Source organism: Podarcis raffonei, chromosome 12, assembly GCF_027172205.1.
Source record: "Podarcis raffonei isolate rPodRaf1 chromosome 12, rPodRaf1.pri, whole genome shotgun sequence".
Taxonomy (NCBI): Eukaryota; Metazoa; Chordata; class Lepidosauria; order Squamata; family Lacertidae; genus Podarcis; species Podarcis raffonei.
In genome coordinates this window covers 31,963,902-31,991,574 of record NC_070613.1, presented here as the reverse complement: position 1 = coordinate 31,991,574, position 27,673 = coordinate 31,963,902, and the positions used below count along the sequence as shown (strand labels likewise).

The window sequence follows — 27,673 nt, the reverse complement described above, 5'->3', positions numbered from 1 at the left end:
CTGCCTAGTTGGTATTATCTCCTGTCTTCGCCACCCGCGCCCCAAAATATAACCCGTGCTATCCTGTAATTGAGATGCATGCAATATCCTCGGTCTGCATTGCACCTGCAGCAAGTTAGCAAAATCCCTGCCTGGGTGGCTGGATCGATTGCAGCGTCGGGAGGCTTGGGGACAGCCTTTATTTATGTCTCTGTGTGTATGCGTGGCTGTTTGTTCGGCTTTTGTTTTTTCCCCTTCTTCGGTGTATGCATGTAAACATGCCAAGGGAACCTTAGGAAGAAAGTTGTGGCGAGCAGCCTTGATGCTCTTCCATTCATATCTTCCTAACTTCTGCCTTTTTTTCCCAGCTCAGTGAGTCTACTCTAAATTTATCTGTGACGTTGGGGTGATGTCATACGTGTCATGTTGGTTTATACTGCGTTTATATATGCTGCCTTGGTGATACAAGCAATTTTTTTAAATATAAAAAACGTGTTTTGTCTGCAGATAGAAAGTTCTGCAGTGGCTGGTCACTAGAAACTTTACTTCATTTAAGGTGGCAGATTCTCCTCCTCCAAATGACTTGGGGAAATGTGATGCTTGCTCAAAGTTATATGGCTGCTGTGTATGTCAAAGTGAGCCTCACTGGGTTCAGTGGAACTTAGCATAGCATAGCACTGGAGCCTAGCATTACAGTCTGCACAATTCAACTTTGATTGTACATTGGGTGACTAACAAATATATTAAAAAATGGGTCCCACTGAGAATTGGACTGCAGCCCTATACAGACTAATCTAGCAGTATGTATAAATGAACTTAGTGGGACTTTCAGTCTGAATCAGAATTATATACATTTATGGACAATTTGTGTTTTGTGCTAGTAAAAAATAAGAAGGATCCTTATTTAAGATATTTAAATTGTTGGTTTCTAAAAGGTGGTGCACCTGCTAGGCTTTCTTTGCACTGTTAAAATTCTGTGAGGTTGAATTCTGTTTTGGTTTTTAAGTGTTCTTGCAACACTAAGAAAACAAACAATGGGTTTGAATTCAGACTAATGCTTTAATCTTGACCCCATTTATCTGAGGGTAAGCCCCATTGAATCCATTTGGTGAGCATGCTTTAGGCTCCGCTGTAAGTAGTCCGATTTGGGGCCCTGTTGGCAGTGAAACCTAAGCGCAACAGAGGTAGGGTTTATAGGGTTTACTGTAGCTTTCAGTGTGATTCTATCAGTATTTACTTCAAAGTAAGTCCTGTGGATTTCCCTCAAGCTTATTTCCAAAGAAGTGTACCTACAACTGCTGACCAGGTCTGGTTTTGACTTAATATTTCAGTCATCTTTTAAGTAGAATTTACCTATGAAAACGTGCAATTGAAATGTATTCTGAAACCATGAAGCAGAGCACAGTGCTGTTTCTGAAGGGCAGCACAGAAACAGATTTTCTGCTCATGGGTTCTGGACTGCACTGGTTTTAAGCAACTGGTGTTTCTTCTCCTGCCTCCTGTGCACCCCTCCCACACAACTCCACAGTGATGAAATGTGGATGCCTTGATTCCTTCTTTTCTGACGTCTCTGATTATCACTTTTTTTGTAAGGGATAGTTTAGAGGCCCTCTTCTCCATCCAACTGAAAGGGTGATAAATGTTGTATAGCAACTGATTAAAAATATCTTCCCCGCCAACTAGATTAAGAACATAGGAACTAGCTTATCCAAACCACTGGTCCATGACCATCTAACTCATTATAGTAGAAAATGACTTGCAGTGACTCTCTGAGGTTTTGGATAAGGTCTCTAAACTGTACCTGGAGAAGCCAGGGGCTGGACCTGGGAACTTTTGCACGCAAAGGAGATATTCCACCACCAGGCTATGGTCCTTACCCTAAAAGAATTAGGTCGGCATTTATCAGTATCTTAAATTATTGTTTAATTACTTCTTGTAAAAATGTGATTTTAGATATAGTAAACCCACCTCACAGTGGCCTCAGTTGTGTGTTCTAAAATCAGTATCTGCCCAGTGTGAGCTTAGAATCATAGAATTGTAGAAGTGGAAGGGATCCCAAGGGTCATCTAGTCCAACCCCCTGCAAAATGGTTATGTGCTCTGCATTTTGTGAAATGCCAACTCGGAAATTCTGGTGTGCCTAGCCTTCCAAAAATAGCATATGTAAACTGACAGCACCCCTGAGCGATGTTTCTGTTCTTTAAAAAATATTTCTGAGCTTCATAGTGTTGGTGACTCCAAGCACGGGTGATTAAAATGAGGCGCTCATAACTTTCCATAGCCAGTATGGAACATATTGTGATAACTCTGTGTGATGCTTAGTTCCTCTTTAAATTGTCTGAAGATTTTATAATTGTGTGCTGTGTTAAACACATGTGCTCCAAGTTAGTAACATACAAGTTTTTAATACAGCTGTGTTTAGCAGCTATTTATTTCTGTGTCATGTTGTTTAATTAATGCAAATCGGCACACTGTGGTGAAAGGCATCAATATTTCCATAGTCAGTTCACATGAACCAATGCATGTGAAGATTTTTACGCTCTTAGTTCATGCATATAGTGCGTTCATTCCCTGATAGAAACGTGTACTGAAATACTTGCCTAGTCAGAAGCAACTAAAACTGTACATTTCTTCATTTACCAGTAATGGCTAACATTGTACAACACTTACATCACAAGCCTACGAATGTCTACTCTGAAGTAAGCTCTGCTGAGTTCAATGGGATTTACCCCCAGGAAAGTTTGCATCAGATTGTACTGTAGCCTTTAAAATGCAGCCTTCAGCAATACTTTCTGCATATGTTGTCTGAAACAATGGCAGCATCCCAGTATGGCCCCTGAACTCTCCTAAGGACGTAAGAACAGCCATGCTGGCTCAGACCAAACAGTCATATAGTTCAGCATCCTGTTTCTCAAACACCCTGTTCCAACTCTGCCCCAAAAGCAGGATACCAGGACAATAGCACTCTCCTGCTGTTCCCCAATAAGTGGTATTCTAAGGCTTACTCCCTCTGATCCTGGAGGTAGTATATAGTCATCTCGACTGATATCCAATGATACCATTATCATTCACAATGTTTTCTAATTTCTTTTTAAAGCCATCTAGGTTAAGTATGAATCATAAGGCTTGACGGGACCACAAGGATCATCTAGTCCAACCTCCCTGCAATGCAGGAATCTTTCACCCAATGTGGGACTCGAACCCACAGCCCTGAGATTAAAGAGTCTCATGCTCTGTGGTTGATGGCCGTCATGATATCTTGTGGTACTAAACTCCATAGTTGAACTATGCATTGTGTACATGGTATTTCATTTTGTCTGTCCAGCAATTACAGATTTACTGGTTGACCATGGGTTCTTGTGTTATGAGAGAGGGATAGTTTTTGTCTCTCTATCTGCTGGCTCCATACCCTGCATAATTCTATTGTTTTTGTTTACTCCACCTCATTTGCTTGCCCTTTTTCTCAGCTCCAAAGGTAACCATGCCCTTTGGAGAGTTCTTTGGTCCTCTAATCACTTTTGGTTGCCCTTTCCTGCCCTTTTCCCAGCTCTATATTCTTTTGAAATGCAATGTCCAGAACATAATACACTGAGTGTGGTCCCAGCATAGATTTGTTGGCCCTTTCCTAATTATCCCCAGTACGAAATTCACCTTTTTCCCCCAGCAGTTGCACACAGGGTTGGCATTTTTATTGTGCCCATGAGATGTCTTTCCCGCTTGCTTACAGCAAGCTCAGATCCTATCTATATATATGTAGAGTTTGGATTTTTATTTTTTTTATTTTTTGGCTCCAGTTTCTCTGTTGGCTACTCGGAACAGCATTTGCTGCTTTAATGCCGTTCAATTTCGAAATAACCTTCTGAAGCTGCTCAAAATCTCTTTCTATTTTCACCACCCTGAATAATTTGGGCTGTGTATGCATTAGCATTTACTCTGCCTCCAGTGTGCTCCCACCATTAGTCTTTGAAGCTGTGAATACAGAGCCGGCCTGCCTATGAGGCAGAGTGAAGCAGCTGCCTCAGGCAGCAGAAGCACAAGATCCAGCGCCCCGTCTGTCCCACCACTTTTGCCAGTGGCGGACCACTCTTTGGGAGCGCTGCTTTGCTGCTCATATTCTCCCCCCCCCCAATTCTGCGTCAAAGTACTGCAGAATACTCCCCCAGGGGGTGTGCTCTGGCATGCAGCCTAAATGGGGTCAGGGCTTGGGGGACAGGGAGCAGCACATTCAGATAGTGAAGGAGGATGGGTTGCTTCTGTAGGTACACAAACATGAAATATCCTGTTGTTTCCTGAGAAACACTCCTGTTTGATGCATTTCAAAACAGTTTCCATCCAATTTTAAAATGTATGCCACCTCCACTTAATAGTTAACCTGAAGTGTGTGCATTTGAGAGATCCATTGCACATGTGCAGATGACAGTGAATGGACAGGCAGCCTCATCTCTCTCTCTCTCTCTCTCTCTCTCTCTCTCTCTCTCTCTCTCTGCGTTGCTGGTACAGGGAAACCAAAAGGGTAATAATATTCATTGGGTGAAGACATCCCTGCCTCCTCTCTGCTTTGTACAGCAATGTGCAACCGCGGTTTGAGGTGCAGCAGGGAAAAGCAACCTTGCTGTGTTTCAAGCTGCTAATGTGTACCTAGCCTTAGTGTCATTAGTAAGCTTGACCCATCTCCGTGCTCACCCAATCTCATCTCATTTATGAAAAAGTTTGGGAAAGCCAGGGGGTATTCAGAGACAGTTTGTGAAATGAGGGTGTCCCTCTTTAAAATCCCACTGGGCACACCCAAGTTTTTGGACATGCTTGAGGTATATTTTTACAAAGGTTGTATGCTACCCCCAATCTCTGCCGAGTGGTGCATGTGATTGCAGGGGGCTTCCAGGCTCTCACATGGGGGCTGTGTTCCCTTTGAGAAGCAAGACGCAGTGGAGGCTGTAGTGTCTTTAAGAAATATGGTTTAATTACACATATTTGCGTCTGAGTTTAGATGAAGGGGGTGCAGATATTACAGCATTGTCCTCTCAAGAGCAGCTTGTTCTTCATAGCAGCCCAGCACTGGCGACAGAACCATCCTAAGCATCATTCCTTTGATCCTGCTTCCCAGCCAGCTCTAATGTTCTGCCCTTCAGCCCTTGCATTATGTTCTCCCTTTTTGTTCCTTCTCCTTCTCAGAACACCTAGCCAAGCCCAACACCTCCTCTTCTGCCTGCTCACCCCTTTTACTAAGCCTTGAGTCCAAGAGGCAAACTTTCCTGAGTGGCCTGAGGCCCTGCCCACCACATTGCCATCCCTTGTTTTGCACAGACCCAAACACCTTTCTTGATGAGTAGATGCCTGGTCATTGTTTCACAGTGACTTATGTTCAATCAGCCCAGCCAGGCTAGTTTGCATAAGCTAAACCTGGGAATTTCCATGGCACAGTTCAGGAGAACTGCAACAGCCTGTATCTTCTCTTCAGTGTTACAAGTATGATCTAGATGCTACCACTGATTAATTCCTAACATTCACTAACAGACTCTTGTACCCTGGGTATTGCACTATCCTCTTCTCAAAAAAAATCTTCTGACCAAAGATGTGATACAAAAAATAAAGGACAGAAGAAATCAGATTTATGCAAAGATACATACAGAACAGTTAGTAAGGCATTTGAAAAGAAACCTAGTTTCAGCACAACATTAGATCATTTCCAGGTAATTCCCAGCTCCCCTGGAATTTTTCAGGCTTTCCCCTTGGGGTACACTCTGGTCAATTCAGCATCCTAATACAGCTTACCTATTCACCCACATTGCCCTAATGGTGGTTTTCATAAGCCAGGATGCAAGCCTTGTTGCCAGTTATCTCACCCAAAAGCACTTCTCCATCATCATCATCATCATCATCATCATCATCATCATCATCACAATCATTACTTATCAGAACAATTCCTAAACTCCTGTATCCCAAAGCACTTTTTAAAAACACACACTGGAAAAGCCCCACAATCTCCATCGCTGTTCAGTTCTCTGTTCCCCATGTCAAAATGTTTACCTCCAGGGAGGAAGAAAGGGCAGTGGTGGGGTACTCCCATAGATGTATTAAATCCCAGGAAATATGGTGGTAAAAGAAGGTCCACGTTGTCAGGAGTTCAGCCTACCCTTGAGTAGGACCCTGGCAGAGGCACATGCCTGACTGGCATGTTCCCTCCCTCCTGGTTGTTTGTTCGGGAGCTTCAAAAGCTTTCTTCTGCCCAAACATCACAGCGACCCATGCCAACAGACATTGGCACACTTAGGGATCTGCAGAGTCTTCGCAGCTTTTCGTGACAGACCTTAGCATTTTGGCTAATCTACTTTATTTACATATAAACACACACGGAGCACTGCAACATGGCTCACTCTCTCTCTAGCATCAGACAGCAAAGACAAAGAACAAAGGACAATAGTCCGACTTCACGGAACACAGTAACACAAACATCCTGTCTCCATCACTTCCCACTCTGTGGAGTCAAAACATATACCGTCATGTGAAAGTCAACAATCCCATGACTGCAATCATGGAGCAGGAATTCTAACACATATAACATTTGCAATCAAGGAAGGGGCTGCAAAGGAAAACATATGTGGGAATGTCTGCCACCACCTTTCATTTCTCCTTCCCCAAGGTAAGGTTTCTATGAGTTGTTTGGTTTTTTTTTTGGTTTTTTTTACATTGGGAAAGGGAGAGGAAATGAATGGAAAAGATCAGAGAGGCCTGATCATTGTGGGCTGTGCTTGCCACAATTCAGCTCTCAAGAACTGATTCAAGAGTGCTTGACTGTTATGAGAGCTCCTCAATATGTAGAGGTCTTTACATGCCAAGTTTATACCTGATGCCCAAACTTTACATCTGATGTCAGAATTGTTGAGAGGGTCAAAAATGAAGGAGCTGCTGCAAACATCTTTTTAAAAATTATAGCTGTATTTCTGTATACCATATGTTGTTAGAAAAAGGTGTTGCTAGGTTTTCATTTCATAATGTCTGAAGATGAAATGGCATGTGTAAAATAAATAAATTGCTAAGTTGGTAATTGCTCAGATTATTGACTTTTTTGAGTAGTTTCTAATAGATCAGTACAAACAAAAGAATTAATAAAGGCATTCCACAAGCAGACAATTTTGTTAGGAGAGAAACAAGTTGCTTTTTTAATCCATAAAAATGTCTCTGTCCTGCAAATCTATCTAAAATAGTTTTGCAAGTCTTATTTATTTATTTCTAAGTAGTATTTTGCAGTTCAGTTTGGGGAGTGCGTACTTAGGTTTAAGATAAAGTTTGTGAGCATTTTTAGTAATGGGTCCATATATATGTAATTACTTTATATTCTCTCTCTCTCTCTCTCTCTCTCTCTCACACACACACACACACACACACACACAATGCTTAATATTTAATTGAGAATAAAAGGGAACTTATTAATAGTTTGTTCTCATTAGTGCTGCTATTCGGTGTCAGTTGTTGGCACATTGTAACTCTCTTTATTATGCTGGACATGAATGTCCCCATTCCATTTTTAATTAGAGAAAATCCTGTTCTGTTTGGACAAGTTTAGAGGCCCTGCTTTCATATAGTGTTTGTTTTTTAAAAAAGATCGTTTTCAAAATGTAAGGATAGTATACAGTGCTTTGTAGAAAGTTCTGTAGCTGTGCATTGGCAAGCTTTTTTTTTAGTTTTTTGGGTTTTTTTGCTTTTAAAATCTGTGCATATTTACCCAGAAGTAAGTCCTACAGATACTTGGAAAAAGTAAGAATAACCACAGTGACCTGCATTTTATCTTTTTCTGCAGGGTTTTTGTGTGTGTTTTTTTAAAAGCTGAAATTAGAAACTGCAAATTACATTGCGGGAGGGAGAATCTGTGACTTGCTGTAAATGTACAAGAGTGAGTGTGACAAATTTCATTCAGGGTTTCCAGCAGCCCAGACTGTTGTTTTAATATTTCACTTCTACAGCTGTACTGACAGAATGTTGACTACATAAGCAAACTTTGAAATAATTAAAGCTGTTATGTTGACAGCTAAGCAGCCAACGTGATATGTATCCTGTGTCCCTAAAGCTGGTCCTAATATATTTGCGAATATATTATTAAAAATTGGCTTCCAGCATTTTGATACTATGCATTTGTCATAGCTCTCTTGTTCTGTTGCAGAGTCAATGGAACATGGTTTCAAAGAGAGCTGAATCAACACTGTGGCCTGGGTCATGCATCTGGCATCCTTGTGGAATGTATGAGGCTGTTGACAGGCTCATGAGCTGGGGCCCATGTGGAGAGCCATGTGGTTCATGTAAAAAATGAATAATAATGATGCAAACATGCAGATCCAGGGCACCATGTTTCATAAAAACATACTGTTCTAACTAGCCCTGTATTTTGTGATGTTGTACCGATATCACCACAACCCAGGCAGGCACAGAAAGCCTTCTGAACACTTTTTAAAGGCCTTTCTGGACTATTTTTTTAAGCACATTGGTTGTGCAATTCTTGTAGGAGGCTACAACATCTTTCCTCAAGACAGTTCTCTTGTACTATAAATATCTTACCTTCTGAGCACACAAACAGCAGTATTCTGTTACTGGTAAAAGGTGATCAGTTATCTTCCCCATGGCTGTTCAATCTCTGGTGATCATGGGTATTGTGTGGAAGGAGGTAAGTTAAGGATGTTTGTCAGTGAGTGCCCATAACATAACTACAGTAGTGATGAATGACACAACTCCCTGCACCCCCATATCCTTGTTACTTTAGTTGTACATCATCAAGGGATGGGAGCGCTGATTCCATATGAAATACTTACATGATTATTTAAGTGCAACCAGGCCACATAGAAGTCACACAGAGGAAATAATAACAATAACAGTAACAGTAACAGTAATAATTTATTACTTATACCCCAACCATCTGGCTGGGTCTCCCCAGCCACTCTGGGCGGCTTCCAACAGGAGATTAAAAATACATTAAAACAACAGTCATTAAAAAACTTCCCTAAACAGGGCTACCTTCAGACATCTTCTAAATGTCAGATAGTTGTTTATTACTTTGACATCTGATGGAAGGGCGTTCCACAGGGCGGGAGCCACTACTGAGAAGGCCCTCTGCCTGGTTCCCTGTAACTTTGCTTCTCACAGTGAGGGAACCATCAGAAGGCCCTCAACACTGGACCTCAGTGTCTGGACTGAACGATGGGAGTGGAGATGCTCCTTCAGGTATACTGGACCGAGGCCATTTAGAGCTTTAAAGGCCAGCACCAACACTCTGAATTGTGCTTGGAAACGTACTGGGAACCAATGTAGGTCTTTCAGGACTGATGTTATGTGGTCTCGGCGGCCGCTCCCAGTCACCAGTCTAGCAGCCACATTCTGGATTAATTGTACTTTCCGGGTCACCTTCAAAGGTAGTGTTGCAGTAGTCCAAGTGGGAGATACCGTATTTTTTGCACCATAACACTCACTTTTTTCCTCCTAGAAAGTAAGGGGAAATGTCTGTGCGTGTTATGGAGGAAATGCCTACGGGTGGCATGCGTACGGATTTTCCTCCTCTAAAAACTACGTGCGTGTTATGGTCGGGTGCGTGTTATAGAGCGAAAAATACGGTAACTAGAGCATGCACCACTCTGGCGAAACTGTCGGAATCTTTAGCCTTAAGTCAGAGGAATTGGCCACCCTCCAGGTGCCCGGCTTGCATTCCTTGTTGACCTCCCTGTCAGCGACTCCCGGCAAGACCAGGCGAGGTCTCAATCGGCGATCCTTCTCAACGTGAGAAGAACACACCACTCCTCCCCTCCATCCCCAGGGAGGGGAAAGAGACAGACAGAAATGTATTTACATGCCTTTATTCCTGTCTTTCCAGCAGTACAGAGAATCGTGTCTGCACTCTCTCAACACCAACAGCAGAGCAAGAATAACTCCTCCCATGTACTTCCAGTACAGATCATGTGACACTCTGAGCTAACATCCGGTGCTCAGTACACTGAATAGACTGTCCTTTGTTCCCACGGTACAGTCCCAAAACATCAACATCCTGTTTGGCTTTCCAGCCATCTGGAGCACTCAGCTGCATTGCTCCTTTTTCGTAACAGAGACAGTCCATGGGCAGGTAGAGTCTCAGCCTGCGTACCAGATGGAACTGGTAGATGGCTGCCCTGGACACAGAATTGACCTGCGCCTCCATGGACAGCTGTGAGTCCAAAATGACTCCCAGACTGCTAACCTGCTCCTTCAGGGGCACAGTTGTCCCGAATGGGAGTCCCCCACACCTGTCCGCCCCTTGTCCCCCCAAAACAGTACTTCTGTCTTGTAAGGATTCAACCTCAAACTGTTAGCTCCCATCCATCCTCCAACCACCTCCAGGCACTCACACAGGACCTTCACCGCCTTCACTGGTTCCGATTTGAAAGAGAGGTAGAGCTCTTTCTGACTAGAAAGAGAGGTAAAGTGTTTCTTGCCTATGGAAAGTTTATTTTAACAGAGGAAGAAAACTGCTTGGAGTCTGTTACTTCATGAGTTTTTTATGATACACTGGTATATAAATATATGTATAAATAAATCATAACTCACTGTTACATAGTAAGTGTTTGCGGAATTACATCTTTCCTAAGTCCTGTACACGGTGGCTTGATCCACATTTCTTGGACATATGCATGGGTTGCAAATTAGTTGTCCACTGGATTTTGCACTTCTTTGAATGCCGTGGCAGTTCTTGGCAGTTTAAACAAGCATTTAAATATGTAATTTGAGAGAGAGAAACATATATTTAAGTACATATTTATTTTGTATTACATATGTATATGTATTTTTAAAATCAGAAAGCAAATACTTGTAGGTAAAACCATGCAAAATGAAAACACATATATTGTCCATTCCTAAACTGTCTACACAGGAAAGCTAATTCCTTGCTGAGTTTCCTAGCAGAAGGAGAGGATGTAAGGGCACTTTTCTCCCAAATTCTCTGGGTTAGTTCTCTTCCTAAGGTTCCTTGAGCAGTCAACTCCACCCCCGTGTAAAATTACCATTCCCCAATCATCTCTCCTGTTTTATCTGAGAGTAAAATACTCTACTACAGTTCTTATTTTTGCAAAGAAATGGTTGCCATGGGGAAATAGTCAAGGTGCTCTCCTGATCCTTTATTGTATATCACATGAATAGCTTAATGCAGTAGAAAGTGACTAATCCTAGTCAATTTTCTTCTACACCTAGTGCATAAGAGCTGGAATACAGTCTATGATCTTAACAGTTGCATGTTGGAACTTCTCCTGGATAGCGTTCAGCAGTTTGCATTGAAGGTGAGGGATTACCTGTTTGAGTGCATGTGCAGAATATAAGCTGCCTGTTCATACAAAACAGCATGTTAGAGAAGAATTCTAGTTTGGGGTATGAAGGAATAATTTTAATTGGGAGGAAAAGAAAATTTCTTAGCTGACACAGGGTCAATGTCGTAAGTGAGCTTGTTTCTATTATATACAGGACTTTTCAAGTGGCATTTCTCTTGAGTTGTGATGATGCAGACTCTGCAACACAGTTTAGAGACAATAGGACTAGCACTTAAAACGCTTTAATTGCAAAGAATAAAAAAACCGTGAAAGTTTACACATCTTTGACAAACAGATCTTTGGCAAACACATGACCATGCCCCCAATACAGACAAAGTTAGTTGTGCTTAAGTCTGAAATGAGTGATGTTTGCCTTTAGGTAAAGGTAAAGGGACCCCTGTCCAGTCATGGCCGACTCTGGGGTTGCGGTGCTCATCTCGCTTTATTGGCCAAGGGAGCTTCTGGGTACAGCTTCCTGGTCATGTGGCCAGCATGACTAAGCCGCTTCTGGCGAACCAGAGCAGTGCATGGAAACGCCGTTTACCTTCCCACTGGAGCGGTACCTATTTATCTACTTGCACTTTGAGGTGCTTTTGAACTGCTAGGTTTTCAGGAGCAGGGACCAAGCAATGGGAGCTCACCCCATCGCAGGGATTCGAACTGCTGACCTTCTGATCGGCAAGTCCTAGGCTCTGTGGTTTAACCACAGCGCCACCTGCATCCCGTGGATGTTTGCCTTTACCCTCTCTTAACTGAGCCATGTCTTTTTAGATATGTTCTAGAGCAAGTGAGTATCGCCCCACCTTAAATCACAGTCCCATAGTGTCTGGCCTGAAGTAAGTCCCATTGAATTCAGTGGATATAGGACTGAAGCCCTCATCAGTTTGTTTTAGCTTTGTGACATTTTAACTGTCCATCATTAAATGCTCCATATTGCGCCAAAGGCTGGAAGCACAAAATCCCATATTGGTCTTGCAGAAGCTACTAAGGCATCACTTGAAATTATCATGATGGATCAGTATGAATTTCTTTCTTGGTTAATATTGCTCAAGATACCATTACAGTTTGGTGAGCTTTTCTTGTCTCTGTGATGAGAAAAATAAACTTGACGGATGATCCAGTATTTGAAATGCACAAGATTGAATTCTTACTTCAGCGTGGATGAACATAAGGTCACAGGCATGCTTTTTGTCATTGACAACACAGGAAGAAAATCTGAAAGCTTTCCAAACAGAATTTTGTGGCTCTTAAAATTGCAGTGATAATTCTTTTAGACTAAAATATTCCTGATGGTCACATACAAAATGGACATATAAATAAAAAATGGTGAATATAACCAGGATATAATAGCAGTATGCATCTATGGGAATTGTTATCTTTTCTATATTCAAAGTTTAGACACTTAACAAGTGATTAAAGTTTTAAATTAGAACCAGCTATTAACAGTGACTGCATTTTTACATGTTCTACATTTGTTTTGACAAGGAGTTGTTGCATAACTGTGATAGGGTAGTCCATGTAAAAGGAATGAAACTCGGGGATTAAGAGAGAGTTCTTATTTTTGCATTCCCCACCCCACCCTGCAAGATAGATGAGTTCCCCAAATATATGCTGCATGTACTGTTGCTGCCAATATCTTATGCTTGATGAATTTTAGTTAGGTACCTAGCTTGCTTTTTTAGTCAAACCGTACACCTACACCAGTCCTGCAGTCCTGCAAAGCTTCTGTTAAAACTGTTCTATGCAGGTGAACATAAAGCATTCACCTCCTTGACTTGTTTGATGGAAGAGAGGCAGGGCCCGTCTTAAGACATTCTGCTAAAAAGTTGCAAGACATTCTGAAGGAAAGGACAAAAGATGTCTCCTGCCCCATTTGCCACATACAGAAGCTGACTGGAATGGCTGTGAACCTTACTTCACAGCTGGTGATGGGAGAGCAACCATTATTGCACCTGAGTCATGCAAGCCACAACACACATCCACAACACACATGTAAAGCACATGTTTCCCTCTAGCCAGAGAATCTCGGGAATTGTAGTTTTCCCCTTGTAGAGCTACAATTCCCAGCAACCCTTAACAAAATGCAGTCCCCAAGGTTCATTGTGAGAAGCAGTGTGGTTCAAATATGCTTAAAATGCAGGGCTTTTTTCCCAGCCAGAACTTGCCGGAACTCTGTTTCAGCGCCTCTCATGTGGCTGCCATTGCCTTTATAAGAGAACAAAGGAGGCGTTCATGGTGAGTTCCGGCACCTCTTTTTCTAGAAAAAGAAGGTAAAGGGACCCCTGACCATTAGGTCCAGTCGTGACCAACTCTGGGGTTGTGGTGCTCATCTCGCTTTATTGGCCAAGGGAGCCGGCATACAGCTTCCAGGTCATGTGGCCAGAATGACTAAGCAGCTTCTGGCGAACCAGAGCAGTGCACGGAAACGCCGTTTACCTTCCTGCTGGAGCGGTACCTATTTATCTACTTGCACTTTGACGTGCTTTCAAACTGCTAGGTTGGCAGGAGCAATGGGAGCAACCGAGCAACGGGAGCTCACCCAGTTGTGGGGATTCGAACCGCCGACCTTCTGATCGGCAAGTCCTAGGCTCTGTGGTTTAACCCACAGCGCCACCCGCGTCCCTTTCTAGAAAAATAGCACTGTTTAAATGTATGGAGTGAGTATTAGAGGCAGGTTATGTGACATACACATCTCCAAGAGAGGAAAACAACTGGGGGATTCAGAAAGATTCAGAAAGAACGGCTGGGTAGACCACCACTCCTGTCCTCTTCCCTCCCAGAGCCCACTAGCTGAGGCAGATGCCCCACTCTGCCAGACTGGCCCTGAGAAAACAGTGACCGTGTAGAATTAAGAAAGGATATATCTGGGTAACTTTGAGGTATTAGTCATTTCATCTAGTAGGTCCTGACCTAGTGACTGTGGCTGTAATCTTCAGATATACGTGCCAATGGAACTGTACACAGTCTCTCTTGCATATGCTGTTCTGTAACTGCTGTCATGGTGTGCTTGCAGCAAAAGTGAAAGCAGATTAACTGTAATTCAAATGACCATTCAAGAAGTAAAAACAGTTGTGTGTGTTGTTTTTTTAAAAAACAAGCCCACAGCCCAGGTGAAACAAATATAATGCAGGAACAGGTTAAAAGGCTCAAGGTGGTGGTGGGGAGATATTTGCCTGGCGTTGAAATGACATCAAGCTAGGCTCCAGATAAGTCTCTCTGAAGAGGGCATTTTGTAGCCACCATTCAAAGGGCTGCCTCCCGAGTTGCCATTTCTCACACTTCACCTGGCAGGGGCACTCTCAGAATTCACTCTTGCTTGCTTTGAAAAGAAGGTCTCTGGTTTTGTCCCAGATTTTGTATCTGCACCAGTCCTAAATCTGGTTGATGCTAACCATCTTAACTAGGCATAGGCAGACTCGGCCCTCCAGCTGTTTTGGGACTACAACTCCCATCATCCCTAGCTAACAGGATCAGTGGTCAGGGATGATGGGAATTGTAGTCCCAAAACAGCTGGAGGGCCGAGTTTGCCTATGCCTGATCTTAACCATGGTTTGCACACCTTGATGACTGTTACAAATTGTTAGTTTTGATGCAGATGTAATGTGAGAATCCAGGGGTAGTCAACACACGGTATCCTCCAAATGCTCACAGAATCACAGACTGTAGAGTTGGAAGGGACGACGAGAGTCATCTAGTCCAACCCTCTGCAATGCAGGAATCTTTCACCCTATGTGGGGCTTAAACCCACAGCCCTGAGATTAAGAGTCTTGTGATCTACAGTTCCTGTCAGCCCCAGGATGTAAAACCAGGGATTGTGGATGCTGCAATTCACACCATCTGCAGGGTATCACATTTGTTATCTTTGTGCAAGACTAGGAGATTGTGCACTATTTATCATGGTGGCAGCGTATTGTATGGTACGGAATGAGTCACATTCATGTTATTCAGAATGCCATTTCATGGACACAATATGGATATACTCTTCGAATTTCTGGAAACTGATTGTCATATAAGTGACTCATGGCACTTATAAGAGATGGATTTGATTACAAAGAACACTGATTCTTTCTATATGCCCAAGTGAACTTTGGACTTGTGTTTTCAAAGAGCAATCCCCCATGTTGCATGGAAAACTTTGATTGACACTAATGAAGTTTTCAAAAGCAATTTTAGTTATGGCCTAGGAGCCTGCTGTTCCAAAAGAAGAGAAAATCAGAAATTATGCTTGGCACATTCAAACACATCTCTTGGATCCTGGCCATTGCGTATTATCAGAACTGTAGCAGAATTTTATTTAGCTAGTTTAATACCTACAACATAATAACCTGCAAGATTCCTTTAGAAATGGAAAGCATTGTAAAACTATAGTATTGCATAAACCCCAGTTTCCTACTGAAATCATTGTAAAAATATTTTTATGCCATTATTTAACTTCTGAATAACTTTTTTCCTGTATTTATACTTCAGCTGCATATGTAATGAAGTTTGAAGTAATATAAGCTGTTAAATATTTTCATGATGAGTGCAGTGTTTATTGCTTATTAGATTAATGTCAGCTAGGGTTGGGCTGTAATCCATGAATAAAATCTACAACTTCCAGAACAATATATATCTACTTTGTTTCTTAGGGACCGAAGCTGAACTGTTTCACAAGATCTAGATAAATTTTGAAGGAGCTAATGCAGTCATTTATATTTTGACAATTAAAAAAGGGCATGTCTTTAATCAAGCAAAACTATAAATTGAAGCCTGGCAGTTTTTGTTTGGAACTTGTCTGGGGTTTTTGTTTCTTAGCCACAAGTAATTATAATTTTCAGGGTTGAAGTCTGGATATATACTTTTTTCTTATAGAATACTTTAAACACATCAACATAATATTGCCTTGAATTAAATTAAGTAGTCTAAAATCCCATGTCTGCAATGAAAGAGCATGTGCTACAATTCCCTTCCTGAATTCAAATGGTGTCAAATATGCTCACATTTGGTTGGACTGTTTCCAGTGACCAGGATCTAAAGAGCTCCTTTAGGAGCACCCAAGACCTGGTATACCCAGTGGGCTTTTTCTTCTTTCTAACCTTGGCATTCATAGACTCCTGTGCTGTATCACAACCTACTTTTGAAGTTCCAGGTGAGGTTTGCTGCTGGTCAGACTTCCATTCAAGAAAAAGAAATCCAAATCTCCCTTGGGCACATGCAACTAGTCATACAGTTCTCTGGATCTAGTCCAATATTTTTAGGATTAGGCTGCCAGTAAACTGTTTTGATTCATTCCTAGAAAGCACAATAGGGGGAAAATGTTTTCCTATGGTGTGCAATGAACCTCATAATTTCTTGGGCAAATGAAAATGATTCATGGCGCTGCTGCATCTGCACTGTGCGTCTTATCTGGCTGTTTACCATTTTCTCATTGACTTGCCTTTGTTCTAATGGAGTAGATGCCTGAAAAAAACTGATAAGTGGAGGTCGGGCTTCATGCCTTTTTAACACGCCCAGGCTGTGCTGAAAATTAAATGAGTCATCACTGAAATATCAATAGCTGTAGCAATGCAAGTTGGAAAATGATATATGCTGCTGTTGCGGTAAGTTGGCAGGTGTTGCAGGCAAATGGGTGGTACAGATATTAGGATGGGGATCTTTCTATTTATTTAGTTCATTTAAAGGATTTTCACCGTGCTCTTCGGCTGCAAAAGGCTCACAGGGGGACTTACAACAGTGAATACTAAAGACAGTCTAATGCTTACAGTCTAAAAGGCACAACACAAAGGGGAAAGGGACTGTGAGGGGCTTCACCAGGGTGAAGGCTCCAGCTGTAACCAGGTGGGTGGGAAGATACCACGGGCCATAATCAGTTCAGGTAACTAATCAAAGCTGCAAGGTGCTTTGGGGATGAGGATAGGGCACTGGTCGCTTTGGATCTGCTTTATCCAAATCCCAACAGGCCTGATCCTTGGACTCCTTGGCTTGCTAGCCTGGCACTAGCATACCCAAAGCTAGCAAAACAACTGCTATTCCCCCATCGTCTGCTCTGGCTGGTGTGAGCAAAGCTTAATATTTGGCAGTGGGTCTGCCTCTCCGCTCCTCCCTAGCCCCGCTTAGGGCTGTCCAATTACTCAGTTTAAAAATGCCACTGGGAACAGATAATTGACGCTGGAAGTGCTAATGAGGAAGGGGGATTGTTTTTGAACTGATGGGTGGTTAAAGTGTAGCAACCAGTGAAGGCAACCTGTGCTCTTCTCTTTGCTGTAAAGTTACAAAACCGCTCCCAGCAGCTATAGCAGTATACTGCATTGAATCTTTTTCTTTCTTTCTAAAGGCATAAGCATAAAATTTCCCACCTACTGCATGACTAATGAAGCTGTAGGTTTATACAAAGAAGTGTGTTCACAGCTAATAAAGCTGAAGACCTTTATTCGGAGCACCCCAGTATTGGACGTTTCATTTTCAATGTTTTCCAACTGAAAAAGAGGAATAAAAACAAACATTTTTTTATGTCAACTGATATTTCATACAATGCATATTTTTATGTGTGTAATATGAAGATGCACACACACTTGGGAGATCTAAGCCCTTGATGTCCTGTTTCCCCCTAACCCTTTTTATGCTACTGTGAACCAGTTAGCTACCAGCATTCAAACTGTAAAGAGCATTGACATAATTTGTAATAAAATTAAAGCTGGAGCATAGGGAAGGTGAAAGAGAATTGCCGGAATCTGTAGCTATTCTGATCTGGTGGGTAGTCTCTTCCAAATGTGATCTTGAACAGTTAAAGCAAACCAGCTGAAGGTTCCCTTATTGGCTTGTGTTTTGCTTTTCCTTTGCTGTTGTTTCAGTTCAAGTTAAGGTTGTGCATCCCTATCATAAACAGTGATGACACTAAGGCTGCAATCCTGTACCCACTTACCTGAGAGTAAGCTCTATTGGATTCAGCAGGACTTTCTTTTGACATGCATAGGATTGTGTTGTAAATCTACTTGCAACACTGCAACATTCTTTGTAGCATTGTTGTGTGATCATAGCCCTGTAAAGTTGGCCCTTACTGTTATCCCCACATTCTAGGTTCCTAGCTAAGAGACAGTGACTTCTTTAAGACCTCCTGGTGTGTTTTATGTCTGAGTTGACATTTGAACCAGCCATCTTTGGATTGCTGCTAATTCTCTTAGCCACTGTGCAACACCATCTCTGTATCTAAATCAACTCTGGCAGCTTTGAGACCAGTGGCTTAAGAATGTTTTTCACTATTTTAGATTTTTTAAAAAGAATAATTATGTGTTTGGAATCCATTGGGAGGAAGGACAGGGTACAAATTCAATAAATAAATTTTAGGAATTGTTTCCTTGCTCACATGGAGTGTCTCCACCCTCATCGTTCAGCCTGGACACTGAGGTCCAGCGTCAAGGGCCTTCTGGTGGTTCCCTCACTGCAAGAAGTGAGGTTACAGGGAACCAGGCAGAGGGCCTTCTCGGTAGTGGCTCCTGCCCTGTGGAACACCCTCCCATCAGATGTCAAGGGAATAAACAACTATCCGACTTTTAGAAGACATCTGAAGGCAGCCCTGTTTAGGGAAGTTTTTTAATGTCTGTTGTTTTAATGTCATTTTTAATCTCCTGTTGGAAGCCGCCCAGAGTGGCTGGAGAAACTCAGCCAGACAGGCAGGGTAGAAATAAATAATAATAATAATAATAATAATAATAATAATAATAATAATTATTATTATTATTATTATTATTGCAGCTTTAAACTTGGAAGCTAAGACAATGTTGATTTAACCTTCTAGAAACAATAATCCATGATGCTTTAAGGCAGACTGGGTTTCTCCTGGTATTACCCCTTTTCTCCCCCTTAAAAACAACAGCCACACACTCATTATTTTGTGAAGAAGTAAAAGTAGTATTTACTTACATAAAATGTAAAGCAGCAGTTACAGTAGCAAAATGAAGGCAGGTTTATAACTAATATCTAAGTTAGAAAAGTACAGAATCTAAGTTCAAAATGGTGCCTGAGCTGCAGAGCTCAGACATGCAGGTGTGGTCAGCTTCAATGCATGGTGAAGAAAAAGAGAGATGCCCAGACCCAGCTGTAGTGTTACAGCTTCCTGTCAATACAAACAAAGGAAGTGATCTCAGAGTTCTCTCGAGCAAATTGTAGAGGAAAGCTGTGAGTGCCTCAGCCTTTTCATGTGCCTATCTAGCAAAACATGAATGGTTGGTTTGACTGCAATAATGTCCCACATAAATAATAAATTGTGAATGTTAGGGTTTCCCCCTGTTGTAATTGTTGGGGGCCTTATGCCTGTGATGGCCACCCACTACTCTTTATCTTTTTCTCCCTCTTTACTCTCCATCCAGACAATTGACTGAGGTCTGAACTGATAACTTGCAGATACTTTTTGTCCTCCTTTCATCACTCTATTTGTTTTCAGCCGAGGGCCTTACGCTGTTGCCCTCAGCACTTGAAGCTTGTTTATTATAATTCTACAAGATTAATTAGTGTCTGAGTAATCTTGTGGAAGAATAACAAACAGGCCTATGATGCTAGGAGCAACAGTTGATTAATTCCCATTCCTCCTTCCAGAACACACACACACACACACGGACACGTGTTCTTCGACAAATGGTTCTTTATGTTAGGCATAATGTTAAGACACCCCCCCCATCCCATGTGCATTGCATAGTGAAAGCAAGTCCTTTCATAGAGATCCCTTTATTCTTCCAGAAGTGCACATGCTTTGAGGCAGTGGTGGGGAATTTGTTTCTGTTTGAGGGCCACATTCCCTTCTGGCCAACTTTATGGGGGCCACATGGCATTAGTGGGTGAGGCCAGTGGACAGAACGAACAATGAATGTAAATTGAGCAAGAGATTTTGTCGGAGTTCAATGACACGTTCCAACTAGGCAAAAAAACAAAAAACAGGTGTGTGAAGCAGAGCCAGTGAGGGGGGTGACCTGGGGAAGAATTGCATTGGAAGAATTCCAAATTCCAAATTAAGGGCTATGGAGGGGGCAAATTTGGCCTCAGGCCTGAGGTTCTTCAACTCTGATGCAATACGATCCCATGGGTGAGTGCCCACCAACATCTTTGTTTCTGATCTCTACCAACTGGAGTTTCCAAAGGATCTCCAGAAGCTGGTCCCATGCACAGTGCATTACAGTAAGAGTTTGAGGAAACGGTATGTAATGTGCAGGGTTAGAGCTTGCATGGCCCATATGAAAGAAGGAAAGGGGATCCCAAACAAGCTGTCAACAATCCAAGCAGAAGTGCCAGTGTAAAGGCAGCTTGTCTTATCGCTGGTTAAGGAAGGAAAGGTCCCTGGATGCACACATTGCACTGTGCTTCCCATTCTAAACATTGGGAACCCGAAATCCACTAGGGTCTCTAGTCTGTGGTTGCTGGAAGTGACGAGCAGTGGTACATATCCCTATTTCACCTTTTCTGCCTTCAGTCTGTTCTGTCTATTCTTTTCAGTGGCATTTTCTCTTACAATAGATACACTAAAAGTTAACAGCCAGTATCTGAAGTATATTATTGTTCCAGTTATAAATGTTATGTATAATGAGTGGATCCGAGAAGAGAGATCGTATCTGAGAGAAAACATTTTTCTTACAATAGCAGAATTAAAAAGATACAGAATATGTTTTCATTATTATGCAGGGGCACGTATACAGATTACAATGGAAGACTTTTTGCTGCTTTATATTTTAAATCAGACATTCTTTCGAATTACAATAAAGCATTTAGAATTCTGAAAACAAGGTCCTTGAGATTTTTTTGTAGAAAGCTCTTGAATTAAGTATTCACTTGTATGACTCAAAGTAATATCAAGTCTGAAAGATAATTTGATTTAGCTTTGTCACCCAAAAGGCACTCCCAACTGGAAAAGGAAGGAGCTTTTGTGTGTCCAGAATTTTAACTAGCACATTTTAAGCATTTTTAAAATAATTAGCATGGGTGTGTTTTTTTTAGAGAGAAAGACCAAAAATGTGAAACATGAATTGAAATATTCACTGCAGTGTTTAAAACATGATATTAAATACAGTATGGTCTTTTTAAACTAAGGAAAATATACTAGTGGTTGGATCCCAACTTAATCATACTCAAGCGTATATTCATTGAAATTGGTGAGTAAAATCCCATTGCTTTCAGTGGGGTTGACTTCAACCCAAAGCTCCTATTGAGTCTTCCTGCACTCTAAACACTGTACTCTAAGCTTTCTTAAACACGGGGAGCTCTTTTCAGATGATAAAATAAATGTGTGGCTGTCAGGCGGTATTAGGATTGTGCATTCTCTTCATGCAAAACATCTGAAAGGAGCTTTATGTTTGTTGAGTTGACTCCTGATAAACTTTTGCGGGTGTGTAAGTATTTTTTCACCTCCCTCCATTCCTACTAGAAATCTGTCAAAAGTATTTGATTTGTTGTCTTTCTTTCTTTCTTTCTTTCTTTCTTTCTGCTTCATGTTGGAATCTCTTAGTCATATAATGTTCTTCCAACGTTCTAAGACCTTTTCTCCTTTGCAGTTAATTTGCCAGATTTATCATTTAAGCTTCTAATGGTTCTATTGTTCTCTACATCATTGACCCAAGAACTGGCCTTGTTTGGACACATTGCTGGCTATAAGCCATAGTTAGACAAAGTAGTACATGTAGCTTGAATACTCCCTGCTGTGCTGCTTCCTTCCTTGAGCAGGAAAACAAATTATATAGTGGCTGGTTTACGGTTATGTCCTAACACACACCTGTGGTCCTTCTTCCCACTGAACAAACTTTGATTGAGAAGCCAAATTTAAGGTAATACCAAGTCAGCTGCTCAGTGGTTTGTTTTCTTGCTCAAGGAGGGGAGAAACAAAGTGAGGAGGGATTGAGAGGGGTGCACAACCACGCAGCATGTTCACAGACTAATTTGGCTAATAACATTCTTTATGGTCAGTGATATGTGTAAATCATTTATGTCTAAATATGTCTATGGTCAGTGATGACTAAAAGTGATGACTGGCTTACACACAGCATCATCATTTTACCAGACAAGAGCGTCTGTCCTATTCCTTTTTCTTTCTCTGAGCTTACAATTGCTTCTTGATCAGCTGTTGATGTGAATGTTGATGCTGATTTGTTCAAATGAAATCTCTTTTATTAAATTGCTGAAGCAGGCTGTCACTGAACTCTGCACGCTGACATTAAAGCTCTGGAATGTAATATAATTAGCAATCCCAGTAGTAGCTTTAATAGCATTAAGTGTTAAGACAACAATAAATTACATGGGACATCTATTTAAAAATAAGCTGGTTTTCAGAAAAATAATTCACCGTAACCTGAAATGAAGCCTCCATGATTTTATTGAAAGTTCCATTGTGAACTTTTCCTCCTTTGACATATTAATTAACCAGAGAACATCCTCAAATTTTAACTGCAGACGAATGGCAGAATGAGCTGCACTGACTGTAGATCTTTCTTTCCCCTTTTTTATAGCTTGCTGTAATCAGAGGAGAAGAGGTTTGGGGCACCAGTAAGAGTTGAGTCTACAGCTTCCCAAGGGTGCTATTTTTGTTCTACTAGCTTTGTACAGTCAGTACAATATGTCTCCTTGTTGTGTACATGCCTGGCATAGGAGAACATTCTGTCAGCATAGTTATGTTCAGTGCACACCTGCCTTCCCATTGTGGAGGTTGCTGGTGGTAGCAGAGAGGGATAAGGCTGCAGAGAGGTAGCCATAGTGTGATGATAATAGAATCCTAGGGTTTGAAAGGATCCTCAGGATCATCTAGTCCAACCCTATGTAATGCAGGAATATGCAGTTGTCCCATACGGGGATTGAACCTGCAACCTTGACTACTGAGCCAGTGTGGTGTAGTGGTTAAGAGTGGTAGACTCGTAATCTGGTGAACTGGGTTCGCGTCCCCACTCCTCCACATGCAGCTGCTGGGTGACCTTGGGCCAGTCACACTTCTCTGAAGTCTCTCAGCCCCACTCACCTCACAGAGTGTTTGTTGTGGGGGAGGAAGGGAAAGGAGATTGTTAGCCGCTTTGAGACTCCTTCGGGTAGTGATAAAGCGGGATATCAAATCCAAACTCTTCTTCTTGACATTATCAGCACCATGCTCTAACCAACCGAGCTATCCAGGTGTGTTGGATTGACTCCACCACTATGTCTGTCCCACACTGACCTCCCTACCCCTCTCCCCCTTGGCTGCTGGCAGTGACCTCTACACTAGAAAGTCAGGTGAGCAGTGCCTCCCCATCATGCTCTGCCCAGCCGACTGCTTTGAGTTAGTATTAGTGCCAACTTTAAGTAAATACAGACGGAGACCAGCAATAAAGCATTGCAGTGAATCACCAGGTCCATTTCTATTAAGCCCAGGAATTTTGTAGCAGGGAAAGGGTTAAGTTTATTCTTGCTGCACCTACTGAAACCTCCCCAGTGTTGTATCTAAAGAGCTTAGGTTTGAGGCTAGCTGCTACTCTTGAAACTGGTTAGGGAGTTTTCTGGAGAGGGAGAAAGGGGAGAGAGAGTATCCTTTTTAATTTCTTTCCTCTTGAAAGAAGTGCAGGGCAGGAAGCAGTGTTGTTCATAAACTCATGTTGCATATCGCTCTCCAGATCGTGGCTACAGCTGCAAGCGGGCTGGCTTGTTCTCTTTCCACCAACCCACAATATGCACTCATCATTCCACAGGTACTTGAAGCGAGTGAGCTTGTCGGGTCATTTGAAAAAATTATAGCAATTTGCAGGCTAATGTCCTTTTGTGTACCTGAGTCCCTTGAGTGCGCAGAAACCATGACCTTATGATTAGGTGGCCCTGTTTCACCAGCAAAATGATAGGCAAGGGACCACACAAGTTCATTGTTAGAAGGATGGTAATTCTTACCTCACTGACATTTTTGTGGCTTGTTTACAGTGCTAGTTATATAGTTTGTATGTGCTGTTTTCTAGTGTAACCTTTCAAGTTCTATGTTTTGTATGCTGTCTTGGGCAATGTTCTATTTGAAAAGTGAAGGATAAATCCAGAAAGTAATAAGATGCCTACATCCACTTTTGGGAGACAACTAGACCACTGGTGAGTTTCTTTTTTTTTTTTTAATAATATTTTTATTAAACAATTTTTATATTCATACAAACAAAACATACATAAACAAACAAAAGACAAAAACAAAACAAGAAACAAATACCATTTCATGTCCTAATTTCTTAAACCTTTCTTCTTCGACTTCCTCATGCCTCCCGTTTCTGTATTCCAAATTCTAATCAATTGTTCAGCAAATCTTCCCTTATTTTGCTATAAATTTAAGCTAATCATCCTTATTCTCCTTGTCTTAACCATTACTAATAGTAACCTTTTACTTCAGTCCAACATCATTCTAACTGTCATTAATTTTGTAATATTTCTTTAAATAGTCCTTAAACTTTTTCCATTCTTCTTCCGCCGCTTCTTTTCCCTGGTTACGGATTCTGCTCGTCATTTCTGCCAAGCCCATGTAGTCCATCACCTTCATCTGCCATTCTTCCAGTGTGGGTAGATCCTGTGTCTTCCAGTACTTTGCAATGAGTATTCTAGCTGCTGTTGTAGCATACATAAAAAAAGTTATATCTGTCTTTAACACCCCTTGGCCGACAATGCCCAAGAGAAAGGCCTCTGGTTTCTTGGTAAAGGTATATTTAAATACCTTTTTCAGTTCATTATAAATCATTTCCCAGAATGCCTTAATCTTCGGGCACGTCCACCAGAGGTGAAAAAATGTACCTTCCTTTTCCTTACATTTCCAACATTTATTGTCAGGCAAGTGGTAGATCTTTGCAAGCTTGACTGGGGTTATGTACCACCTATAAATCATTTTCATTATATTTTCTCTTAAGGCATTACATGCCGTAAATTTCATCCCGGTGGTCCACAACTTTTCCCAGTCAGCAAACAAAATATTATGACCAATGTCCTGAGCCCATTTAATCATAGTTGATTTAACCGTTTCATCTTGTGTATTCCATTTCAGCAGCAAGTTATACATTTTTGACAAATTCTTAGTACTGGATTCTAACAGTTCAGTCTCTAATTTTGATTTTTCCACCTGGAAGCCAATTTTACTGTCCATTTTAAACACTTCATTTATTTGATGATAGTGCAACCAATCTCTCACCTTCCCTTTTAATTTCTCAAAACTCTGCAATCTCAATTTGTCCCCTTCCTTTTCCAGAATTTCCCAATATCTTGGCCATTTCGACTCCATATTTAACTTTTTAACTGCCTTAGCTTCCATTGGCGACAACCACCTTGGAGTTTTGTTTTCCAGCAAATCTTTATATCTAACCCAGACATTTAATAGTGCTTTTCTGACAATATGGTTTTTAAAACTTTTGTGTGCTTTAACCTTGTCATACCACAAATATGCATGCCACCCAAAAATATTGTTAAAACCTTCCAAATCCAAAATGTCTGTGTTTTCAAGAAGCAGCCAATCTTTTAGCCAGCAGAAAGCTGCCGCTTCATAGTACAATTTAAAGTCTGGCAGGGCAAACCCCCCTCTTTCCTTTGAATCCGTTAATATCTTAAATTTTATTCTGGGCTTCTTGCCCTGCCAGACAAATTTAGATATATCTTTCTGCCACTTCTTGAAACAGTCCATTTTATCCATTATTTGTAATGCTTGAAACAAAAACAACATTCTTGGCAATACATTCATTTTTATAACTGCAATTCGACCTAACAAGGAAAGCTTCAAGTTTGACCAGATCTCCAGATCTTTTTTCACTTCTGTCCAAGTTTTTTCATAATTGTCTTTAAATAAATTCACATTCTTAGCTGTCATATTCACACCCAAGTATTTCACTTTTTTAACCACAGTCAACCCCGTCTCATTCTGAAACCTTTCTTTTTCAATCTGTGTTAAATTTTTCTCCAATACCTTAGTCTTTAACTTATTCAATTTAAATCCTGCCATTTGACCAAACTCTTGAATTATTTCCAAAACTCTTTTCGTACTAGCTTCTGGCTCTTGTAAAGTAAGTACTAGGTCATCTGCAAATGCTCTCAGTTTGTATTGTTTAGCTCCGACCTGAACCCCTTTAACCAACTGGTCCTTCCTAATCATATTAAGCAAAACCTCCAGGACCGATATAAAAAGTAATGGGGAGATAGGGCACCCCTGACGTGTCCCTTTTTCAATCTTGAACTCTTCTGTTACCACATTATTTACAATTAATTTTGCTTTCTGTTCAGAGTATATTGCACCTATACCATTTTCAAACCCTTGGCCTACCCCCATCCCCCGGAGGTTCTTCAACATGAAACTCCAAGATATATTGTCAAAGGCTTTCTCGGCGTCCACAAATATCAAAACAGCCTTAGTATTTATATTCACTTCCAGCTTCTCCAAAATGTCAATTATATTCCTTACATTATCCAACAAATGCCTTTTCGGGAGAAAGCCCGCTTGGTCCCCATGAATCTCCTCCATCAAAACTCTTTTCAGTCTCTTTGCTAAAACATCAGCAAAGATTTTGTAATCCACATTTAGTAACGAGATGGGTCGGTAGTTCTTAAGTTGGGTCTTTTCAGTCTCTGTCTTTGGTATAAGTGTAATATAGGCCTCCCTCCACGTGTCTGGTGCCCTTCTCCCCTCAATGATCTCATTGCAGACTTCCTTCAAAGGTTGTATAAGCCCTTCCTTCAAAACTTCGTAATATTTGGAAGTCAATCCATCCGGTCCAGGTGATTTGCCCAACGTCATGTTTTGAATGGCATCTTCTATTTCCTGTGCTGATATCTCCTGATTCAAAATTGTCTTACTTTCCTGCGAAATCTTTTTCAGCCCATTTTTCTCGAGGAATTGTTGTATATCTGTTTCTTTCTGCGGCCCTTGTGTATACAGTTGTCTAAAGTAGCTCTGAAAACAGTTCCTAATTTCCACTGGGTTGCAAATGTTCTTTCCCTCCACTTCTAGATTTGTTACCGTGTTGAGTTTTTGTCTCTTCTTTATTTGCCAAGCCAATAACTTGCCACATTTATCTGCAGATTCAAAAGTCTTTTGTCTCATTTGTTTAATTTTCCATTCTATTTCTTGATTCATCAGTTCCATATATTGTGTTTGGTACAGTTTGATTTCTCTTAAAATCTCTTGCGATTTTGGCTTCAGCCTTAATTTCCTTTCCCCTTCTTTTATCTTTTCCAAAATTTTCTCTTTCCTCTCGTTTTGCTTTCTTTTCTTTAATGTATTTTGTTGAATCAAAAACCCTCTCATCACGGCTTTACTTGCGTCCCATACTATTCTTTTTTCTACTTTAGTCCTTAAATTAATTTCGAAATAGTCTTTCAGAGTTTTTTGGGCCTTTTTACAGATCTCCTCGTCTCTAAATAAAGTGTCATTCATTCTCCATCTGAAGGAACCAGTTGTTGTTTGCT

The 27,673-nt window shown here is 41.2% G+C and overlaps 1 protein-coding gene across 6 annotated transcripts in view; it reads left to right on the top strand.

The window, feature by feature from the left end:
• Nucleotides 1-27,673, top strand: part of DGKB (diacylglycerol kinase beta) — a 274,841-nt gene that overhangs the window by 18,235 nt on the left and 228,933 nt on the right. The window contains exon 2 of one of the 6 annotated variants that reach the window (XM_053409629.1): nucleotides 11,178-11,263. The exons of the other annotated variants lie outside the window; for them this stretch is intronic. The gene's annotated coding sequence lies outside the window, so the exon portion shown is untranslated. The remainder of the gene's footprint in view (nucleotides 1-11,177; nucleotides 11,264-27,673) is intronic. 6 annotated transcript variants of the gene reach the window in all.